The sequence below is a fragment of the Pecten maximus genome, chromosome 7 (genome assembly GCF_902652985.1).
Source record: "Pecten maximus chromosome 7, xPecMax1.1, whole genome shotgun sequence".
Taxonomy (NCBI): domain Eukaryota; kingdom Metazoa; phylum Mollusca; class Bivalvia; order Pectinida; family Pectinidae; genus Pecten; species Pecten maximus.
In genome coordinates, this window is record NC_047021.1 from 11257851 (window position 1) to 11269019 (window position 11169).

General features: G+C 34.1%; 1 long non-coding RNA gene across 2 annotated transcripts; it reads right to left on the reverse strand.

Annotated features, from left to right (window-relative positions):
- Nucleotides 1-7450: 7450 nt before the first annotated feature.
- Nucleotides 7451-10417, reverse strand: LOC117331596. Of its 2 annotated transcripts, none has more exons than XR_004533584.1 (2): nucleotides 9752-10417; nucleotides 7451-9490 (listed from the first exon to the last, which is right to left on the reverse strand). It is a non-coding gene; the product is annotated as an uncharacterized LOC117331596 (long non-coding RNA). The 2 variants fall into 2 exon arrangements; XR_004533583.1 differs by having other exon boundaries at nucleotides 9554-10417.
- Nucleotides 10418-11169: the final 752 nt, after the last annotated feature.

An 11169-nucleotide genomic window follows, 5' to 3' on the forward strand; every position in this document is an offset into this window, starting at 1 on the left:
TAATGCTTTAAATTTTGACAGTGTCAAATTATATCATCTGTTGCATTGATTAATAAATGAAATAAGTTTTCAAATATATTTAAACCCTTCACTTTTATGCACCAAAGAAAGCAATATGCAAGAAAGCTGTTCTGACAAATTTTAAGCTAAAATATTGTCAATTATTATGTTGCATTAGGAAAAATTCTGTTGCTTTAATTGGGTGTATAGAAAGATGTCATGCATTTTTTTTTATCTTTTAAAATAAAATCAATTTCAATTTATTACAAAAAATTATCAGATAGAAAATTATTTGACAAAATCAAAGAGTTACCAGGTTTTAGCTATCACAATTTTACAAAATAGTTTACTTTGAAATTTCATGAATTAGTAAATTTTCAAATATCTATAAGTTGCTTTATTATCAATTCCATATCAACATATTTCAACCCTTTGCTTACATGTGCCAAAGAAAACCATGTGCGAGAAACCTGTTCTGAGAACATTTTACTAAAATTATGTTGATTGTTATATCACATAAGTTAATTAACTAATTTAGGGTGTGGAACCATGTTGTAGTTTTGTCTTTTGAATTTGTAATCAGTTTCAACTTATCACAAAAGGTATAATAGAAAACTACTTGTCAAAATTAAAGAATTGCTAATATTTTGTTATCACTATTTTACAAAATAGTTTTTCTCCAAAATTTCATCTGCACATAGGTAGCAAGTGGTAAATTTTGAAATATCTTTGCTTTAAATATCATTCTGACATATTTCAACCTTTCGCTTACATATACCAAAGAAAACAATGTGCAAGACACCAATTCTGACAAATTTATACTTAAGTTTTTGGAACTATTATGTATTTACTGTGTTGCACTATGTTAAATTCAATGTTGGGGAACAAAGTGTTTTTTTTTTATCTTTTGAATTTAAACTTTACTTATATAAAGGTATTATAGAAAAATTATTTGACAAATTCAAACAATGACCAGGATTTAATGATAACCATTCTACAAGATAGTCTTCTTCATAATGTCATCTCCACACAGGTGAAATACAGTAACACTACAGTAGGACTAGTGTACATGTAAATGGTTTATATGTTTCTTTTTTTTTAGGCCAACACCACCATATGCAAACATTTACATTAGGAAGGATGTTACAAATTGTTGGCCAAAGACTGCAGTTAATTTCCCTCTATATTCTACTGAAGAAACAAATTCAGGATTTTGAAACTTTACATAAAATCTGGTTTTAATTTCATATTGTAGAACTATTTTCTCAATATCAAACTATTTTGATATTGGGATAACACCATTTTCTTTTATTTTCACATCTTTTACAATTGCAACTGTAACAAATAAAAATAAAAAGTTTTAAACAGGTACTGAAATTGCAGGCCTTAGACCGCAAGTAATTATCCTCTATGTTCTACTTAAAAAAAATTTCATTAAAATGTTTTTGAGACTGCATAAAATATGGTTTTCATTTCATTTTGTAGAAGTACTCTCTCAATTTCAAGCCATTTAGATATTAAGAAACAAATTTTCCACAATTTTCACTTCTTTGGTACTATTGCCACTGTAAGATAGTTAATTATTTATTATTGAGGGGCCGCGGTGGCCGAGTGGTTAAGGTGTCATGACACTTAATATCACTAGCTATCCACCTCTGGGTTGCTAGTTCGAAACCTACGTTGGAAGTTAACTGGCCATGGTACTGACCGTAGGCCGGTAGTGTTTCTCCTGGTACTCCGGCTTTCCTCCACCTCTAAACCTGAACTTAGCAGTTAATAGGACGTTAAACCAAATACACCAAGTATATTAGTATTATATATATAGAAGAAATATAGTTTGAACAGTTATCCTGCAGAAGAAAATGGAAGCTGACAATCAGTCCGGTATGTGCTGTCATGGTTATGTCTTTGGACAAGACCACTTTACCCTTTTTGTTCTGGATGGCATGCAATGGGCCTCTTGTATGTTGTTCAGTCAGGTAGTCACCAACTACTACAAGGAGACCAAGCCTCAGACTTAAAGATGCTACTTATTTTTTAGAATCTTGGCAAACTGGTCTACACTGCTACCTTACAAGAAGTTTAAATCATTTATTTGAAAAGAAAATATTATTTATTTTGCTTGGTAAGCTCCATTTCCTGGATGGCTTGTGGACAGACAGGTCTCCTGCATGTTGTTCAGAGGTAGTCACTAACTACAACAAGGAGACCCTGCCTCAAACTGACTCAGCTGGCTATTGAAAGGGTGATAAACAAAGCTAACAAATAACAAAGCAAATATATATAAGAGTAAGAGATAATTTACCACTTAATTTTCAGAAACTCCAGGGCAAACTGGTGTACACTGCTACCTGATAAAAGGTTGAAAAAGTTATTTAAAAATAAAAATATGATTTATTATGCATTATTAAGCTTCCTTTACATGAATTATTGGTCAAATTCACATAAATAATTTAAAACTTGCTAATCACTTAATTTTCATCTGTGATAGAAAAAGGGAGATAACTCGCTCACCTGTTCTTGATATTAAATTACATGGGTAATAAGATATTTCCCTAAAATTATATTCATGATCGATCAATTATCGATATGATGATGATTGATAATGAACATATTAGTGATTCCCAACACTACTGAAGAAGTTTTCGAATAAAAAAAAATAGACAATCTCCCAATTTACTTGACACGGACCACTGACAAAGACGCTTGATACTGACTTTGAACTATGGGGAAAGTCCCGAAATGAAATTTACAATTTAATATATTGTATCAATATTCGGCAAAATCATCGGTTGATGGAAGTCTAACCGTTATATCAGAGACATATATATGTCTCTGGTTATATCGAAGTCTTGGAACTGGCAGTACGGGCGCTGTATGATCAATCTAATTAAAATCTAGATGGCCATTATCACTACACGTTTCTCATGTAACGTAGTGAGAATGACCGTCTAGATTTTAATTAGATTGCTGTATGATATGCGGAACTACGAAAACCAGTCTAGTACTTCGAGCCTTTGGCCTACTGCCTGTGCCATTCAACCGGAGCAGACACGAAAAAACGGGCTCGGTGTCGTAAACACTTTTTTTAAACTAGGATTTTATCATCTGAGGATATAATATTGATATTATTTCGAATATTAAGGATAAAAAGCAGTGAGTGTATAATTTAGGGCCAAAGCTTAATCCAAACAATGATGAAGTGTTTCAGTCGGACATTGGTAGGAATTTGAGAGTCACTGTTGCCATGGCTGCTGTAGGGAGTAATCCTTACTTCCGAAGCGATTGATTTGAGCACCCTCTGGCGATAGAATGAAGATGAAAAATTGCATAAGGGTTTTTTGGGACATAATTCTAACTTTCTATTTCTTACTTTTTCCCCTTTCTTTCTCTCTTCATTTCTAGTTTTCATCTTTCATGTAACATGTTTTAGCAAAAATAGTTATTTTACAAGTTGTAAAATTGGAGAACTTTAAAGTTTAAATATAAAATCTTAACAACAGTAAAAAAAACAAAAACAAAAAACCAAAATGCACAATTGAAGATAAAATGTTAAAATAAAGAGTTTTGAATTCAAAAAAGTAATAACGTAAAATGAAGCATTAAATTGTGAGAAATAAATCAGTAATGACAAATAATGAGAAGTTGCAATTAGAAAAGTAAAAAAAAGTAAGAAAAAAGATTGAAAATAGTATGTTTGACTTATGTCCCTTTTAACCCTCCATAGAAGACCGCGTTGTCGCACTGTCTGATATTTATCATGACGACCTTGGTGAGGTGATATCGCCCTTGCTTCGTGATCACACATATACATTAGTGTGAAGTACGTCTATGGATTAATATTCTCATTGTTCTTGTTTTGTCTTACAAGTTACATGTGTGATACGGCCTGATGGGATGTGTATTATGAAATGCTTGCTCTTCTGGAATAAAGTTTGATGTCATTAGTACCGCGGTACACACACGTGTACTGTGTATGTATTTATTATACGTAATTCTAAAATTCCTGCAAGTTGATACCAGCCCGAGTGATAACACAAGCCCGATAGCTGTCTTAATCTCGGGTGAAGATTCGAGGTGAGTGGTTCGTCACTCCCTTCCCCTGCCGGTCTGTGTTTGGTTCTCGATAAGCTGAGAAACATGCCGATCTGTGCTGTCGTGGTTTTGTCCCTAGACAAGACACTTTATCTTAATTGCTCTGTATGGAATGCGACGGTACTCCCCTGTGTTGTTCAGTGAAGTAGTCACCAACTACTACAAGGGATCCTTACACTGGTTGTGCTCATGGGGCGAAAAACCCAGAAAAAAACAGTGTCGAGATCTCGCCAGGTCACATGAATGCGGTTAATTAAGGATTGATTGTCAATTTTGTTGCTTGCATGGACTGATGAAGGGAAGTGAACCTCGTGCAAATGGTAAATGAACTGCGTTGCAAATGAAGTGAACTGCGAAGCAGTTCATGTACCATTTGCACGAGGTTCACTTCCCTTCATCAGTCCATGCAAGCAACAAAATTGACAATCAATCCTTATATTTTAGTTAACCAAATTTAAAACTTCGCCACCAGATTGCAAAATTCGGTCGCAACAGTGTGACGTAAGTGCGTCACTTTGTAACATTGTTATACTTATCGTACATGTGTGCACAGTAGTGGAACAGCAGACAGTCAACTATTCTAGTCGCCAAGGCAACGCAAAATATAGTGCCATACACGTTTTGATTATTACGATGTTGATACACATAGATACGATATTTTCAAGGTGAAATATTCATTTATAATAAATATTTATGATATTGTATAATAAAAAACTTAGTAATACCTATATAAATACGAATTTAAAGTGCAGTGTTGACAGTATAGTATGTGTGTGATTTGGTCACTCGAGACACAGGGACTCGGTTAAAAAAATGATGTGATGCAGTCTAATAGCCGGGATATTCAGAGCTCGAGAAAAAGTGTAACAATGTGGATTTTAGTCGCAGGTTAGCTGGTGATGTACAAGGTGTTCTTGAAATATTGGATTTCATTGTCGCACTGGAGTTTTGGGATGTAAATTCTGATAATAGTAAGTAAAGAAACATTGATTTGAAAATTGGCGGTATTCGACGGCCGGGAACTTGTGTCCTCCATATGTTTAGATTGAGTAAAATTACGACAATAATGTGTCCCTGTTTTCGATATAGCATACTTCTGCTGCCAGTCTGTTTTGTGCTGTTAAATAGTGTCTAAATTGAGGTTTATTTTCTGTGACCACTGAAATGGTATTAGGCATGACATTCGAGATACAGCTAACGTTAGACCTACTGCGCTACGTAACAGTTAGGTCATGAGCTCGGTGCTATCGAGAGTGTCAGTGTTCTGTCAGATCCTGTTTTCTAAACTGTCTGCATTATACTGGCATTTTTATTAGCACATAAAACGGCTATTCCACTTGTGTTCATATATGTTGATAACAATGTTACACAATTCACAAAGTGAAAGTGTATTCAAGTCTGAGGGGGTACAGAACTCGATCGCCATTGTAAACTCAGTGAATGTATTCACACGCCGGCAAGAAAGTGATTCGTCTCTCAGAACAGAAGCACGCGACCCAAAATCTTCAACGGGAAAAGAAGTGATCTGAGTTTACTATGTTCATTGAGGCGGAGCGAAGTGAAAATGTAAATATTACCAATATGGCGGCGTAATTGTTGAACTGTTTACACACACATACAATGTATACATGTATGCGTGTTGACAAATTGACATGTATGCCTGTATGGTCAGGTATGTCAAAAATTATCGATATTTCGATTCTTTTTTATGGTGGCTCGTTAGAGTCAAATATCAAATCTCGCATTCTCACTCTCTCGACCTTAAGTCGAAAACGCGAGAATGCGAAAACGCGACGGCGAGGGAACAAAAACGCGAATATGCGAAAGAGAGAAAACACAAGAATGCAAAAGTGCGAAAACGCGGAATTGCGAAAACTCGGCGGCGATAATGTGAAAACGCCACGACGAAAACGCGAGATGAATCTTTTACTTCCAATGTACTGTATTATGTGGTACAGGAGTTATCTTTCCTATGTACTGTATTATGTGGTACAGGAGTTATCTTTCCTATGTACTGTATTATGTGGTACAGGAGTTATCTTTCCTATGTACTGTATTATGTGGTACAGGAGTTATCTTTCCTATATATATACTGTATTATGTGGTACAGGAGTTATCTTTCCTATGTACTGTATTATGTGGTACAGGAGTTATCTTTCCTATGTACTGTATTATGTGGTACAGGAGTTATCTTTTCTATATACTGTATTATGTGGTACAGGAGTTATCTTTCCTATATGCTGTATTATGTGGTACAGGAGTTATCTTTCCTATGTACTGTATTATGTGGTACAGGAGTTATCTTTTCTATATACTGTATTATGTGGTACAGGAGTTATCTTTCCTATATACTGTATTATGTGGTACAGGAGTTATCTTTCCTATATACTGTATTATGTGGTACAGGAGTTATCTTTTCTATATACTGTATTATGTGGTACAGGAGTTATCTTTTCTATATACTGTATTATAAAAAATGTGGTACAGGAGTTATCTATATGTGGTACAGGAGTTATCTTTCCTATATATTGTATTATGTGGTACAGGAGTTATCCTTCCTGTACCTATAGAAACATTCTTTCGTGTTGCATTATATATTGGATCTTAAGTTTACAGGAACGTTAACTATTAAAGTACCTTAAAGCATTCTTCAAGCCTAGTTATTCTAAAACAAGACAATTATCAGTTTTAATATTGATTGATCAGTAAATTAGAATTGGTATGTGTGCCTTTTAATACATTGCCTGAACTTTCGACTTACTCCAAACCGAAAGAAATCCTTCTAGGAGGCGGGGTGTACATGACAGGAAGTGACCGCTGTGAATTATACGGACGATACAATAGTTGATATAACGATATGGTATATCTATGTAAGATATTTATAATTTGTAAAAAAGTATGGCATTAACAAAAACAAAATTAACTCAATTCTTTGAAGTTATGACCTCAAAGTGCATTTTATGTTTTTTAAGTCGAATATAGTCTCATTTGGGTACCCCAACAAAATTATATGACATTTAACAGACATTTCAGTTTAACTACATATATACACTGGAAAAGCTACACGCTATATAACGCGAACTTATAGTTACATTTATATATCATTGTCATTATTGTTGGGCTTTCGTTAATTTTTTCACGTTACATGTACAACAGTTATTATAAATAAACCATATCCTTAAGTCCTAGCACGCTCTAGAAACAAACGCAACGTGAACGCAACTCTTTTAGCAAAGGAAAATGATGAATGGTTTGGAGCGATATGTCCTGTAGCACGTGCTGTGATTCCAGGTATCCCAGTAACAGTATAAGACCTTTACCACCAACAGTTGTCAGAATAATAAAATCAGAAATATATACATATATCATTTAATAATTAAAATGTAGTTGTTTTATATGATATTTCTATCTATTACAATTTAAAGATCTGTGACCAATAACACAAGATATCATACCATTATAAATCTGCTTCAAATCTTCATCATTCTCTGGACAACACTATTGTTATTATAATATTGTATTAATATGCATGTAACTTAAAATACAGTACTAACCATACCTGTACTATGCTTAAAATGATACGGCACTTAGCGGTACTATACCTAAAGTAATACTGTACCCAACGTTTTACTGTTCCAAACGTAATATTGTACCCGATGTAATACTCTATATATATTGTACCCAAATTATTAATGTACCTAAAGTAATTCTGTACTTAAAATAATGCTGCACCTAATTACTGTACTAAACGTAATACTGTACCCAAAGTTATACTGTACCCAAAGTAATACTGTACCCAAAGTAATACTGTACCCAACGTTATACTGTACCCAAAGTAATACTGTACCCAACGTTATACTGTACCCAAAGTAATACTGTACCCAAAGTTATACTGTACCCAAAGTAATACTGTACCCAACGTTATACTGTACCCAAGTAATACTGTACTAAACGTAATACTGTACCCAAAGTTATACTGTACCCAAAGTAATACTGTACCCAACGTTATACTGTACCCAAGTAATACTGTACTAAACGTAATACTGTACCCAAAGTTATACTGTACCAAACGTAATATTGTACCCAAAGTTATACTGTACCAAACCTAATATTGTACCCAAAGTTATACTGTACCCAAAGTAATACTGTACCCAATGTAATACTGTACCCAAAGTTATATTGTTACCAAAGTAATACTGTACCCAACGTTATACTGTATCCAAAGTAATAATGTTCACAGAGCAATGCTGTACCCAAACAAATACTGTGCCCAAATTAACACTGTACCTAAACCAACGCTGTACCCAAAGTAATACTGTACTCGATGTAAGATTTGACATGAACTTCATCCATTGTATATGTAACAAGATATAAAGTAGCAACCTAAACAAAAATGCATTTTATGTGATATGAGGTGTTACATCATCTATATATGTCTCATGTAACATAATTCAAATCAGTAAATTTCTTGACTCAAGTTTAAACTAACATAGGTATCATAACGCTGTAATAAGGTAAATGTGTTATTTACGTTTTGGTGACGTATAAGATCACCAAAATGTTTTCTTCATTCGACAATGTCACACTGCAGTATCTGACCTGACAATAGAGAATGCAAATTCGTCCGTATGGCAGACAAAAATATGACAAAATATGACATGGTTAATATGACAATATAAAATATGACATCAATTTATCAAAAATATGACAAAACACTATGACAAAAATAGGCAATAAATGTTTTTAGTAACTGGTATTATACACTATAGTCAGAAAGTCATTAGAAAAAAAACACCTACAGGGCTTTATTAGGTTTGTCATCTTGTTACTTTTGTATATGACCATTGCACCAGTTCTGAAAATTTCCAATATCTACATAAACATCTTACTTTGATACAGCATGCTTTCCTTTATTTTCACTTCCTATATGATCAGTTTGTGAAATTGTTGGAACAGGAAAAATGTATCAAAAAAGAAGGGCGTGGACCAAGTATAGATATTAACTATACGAGTGACAGAAATCATGCATACTCTCCTGATTTTCTTGCGGGTAAATAAAGTTGGTTTAATAATAGGGCGGGTCTAATATTGTCTAATACACCTGGTATCCAGGTTATTAGATATATTGTGTAGTATAATACATCTTGTATCCAGGTAATTAGGTATATATTGTGTAGTATAATACACCTTGTATCCGGATACTCACCTGGTATCCAGGTAATTAGATATATTGTGTAGTATAATACACCTTGTATCCAGGTAATTAGGTATATATTGTGTAGTATAATACACCTTGTATCCGGATACTCACCTGGTATCCAGGTAATTAAATATATTGTGTAGTATAATACACCTGGTATCCAGGTTATTAGATATATTGTGTAGTATAATACACCTTGTATCCGGATACTCACCTGGTATCCAGGTAATTAGGTATATATTGTGTAGTATAATACACCTTGTATCCGGATACTCACCTGGTATCCAGGTAATTAGGTATATATTGTGTAGTATAATACACCTTGTATCCAGGTAATTAGGTATATATTGTGTAGTATAATACACCTTGTATCCGGATACTCACCTGGTATCCAGGTAATTAGGTACATTTTGTATATATTGTGTAGTATAATACATCTTGTATCCGGATACTCACCTGGTATCCAGGTAATTAGATATATTGTGTAGTATAAAACACCTTGTATCCGGATACTCACCTGGTATCCAGGTAATTAGGTATATATTGTGGAGTATATTACACCTGGTATTCAAGTAATTAGGTATATATTGTGGAGTATATTACACCTGGTATTCAGGTACTTAGATAAATATTGTGTTGTATAATACACCCTGTATCTGATATTTCATAAAAAAAATCTGGTATCCAGATTACTTATATAATATAGATATCGTATAATACATCTGGTATCCAGATACTTATATAATATAGACATTGTTATAATACACCTTGTATCCAGGTACTGATATCAGATAGTCAATTGTACACAATCATAATCATAAAACTCATTGTACAGTACGTCTCCATGTACATGTATGGTACTTTAACTATGGTATCCTAGTGGATATTATTAATACGTGCATCCATATATTGATAGTTATAATTCAAATACAGCATATTACCTACTCTTTGTTATAAGAATATTACACGTCCATGTATTATGCATTTTATTAATTTCGGTATTTTATATATAAAGGTTATGACGATTATATGTAGATTTGTATCACAGGGGCTTGGCACGATTTTCCAAATGATAGTCTATATATATACATGTATGTATATAGTATCAAGGGTAGTAACTACAAAGAGGGGGAAGACCAACGTATTTAAAAAAAATAATAATTTGTCGTATTCTGCGGGTCATAAATCTTAGTGACACATACATGACCTTAAAGAGAAATGTTTTATCTTTCCAATGAGTGTTCGATGAACAAAATTGGCCAAGTATTATCCAAGTTATGACCTGACGAATTCGGAAATAGATGCTTAAATGGATAGGTCGGAATCTCCCTGTCCGGTTGAATAGTCGCCTCGCCTCTAATGGGTACCTCAATAACCATTCAGAAATCGAAAAATCGACGCTTGCAGCTGTATACAGTAACCATAACTATGTCAATATAGGATGTCGGTTGGTTATGTTATCCGTCATGTACCGTAGCCAATTCCATATTACATCACCGAGCTTACCGTCTTCAAAAAGAACGGCCATCTTTCCCTAACCTTTCGTGACTTTGTTTATGTCGTTACAGTGGTCGTACAGCCAAGAAGCGTTCCGAATGAAGGGAAAGATGGCCGTGCTTTTTGAAGACGGTAAGCTCGGTATGTAATATGGAATTGGCTACGGTACATGACGGATAACATAACCAACCGACATCCTATATTGACATAGTTATGGTTACTGTATACAGCTGCAAGCGTCGATTTTTCGATTTCTGAATGGTTATTGAGGTACCCATTAGAGGCGAGGCGACTATTCAACCGGACAGGGAGATTCCGACCTAGCCATTTAAGCATCTATTTCCGAATTCGTCAGGTCATAACTTGGATAATACTTG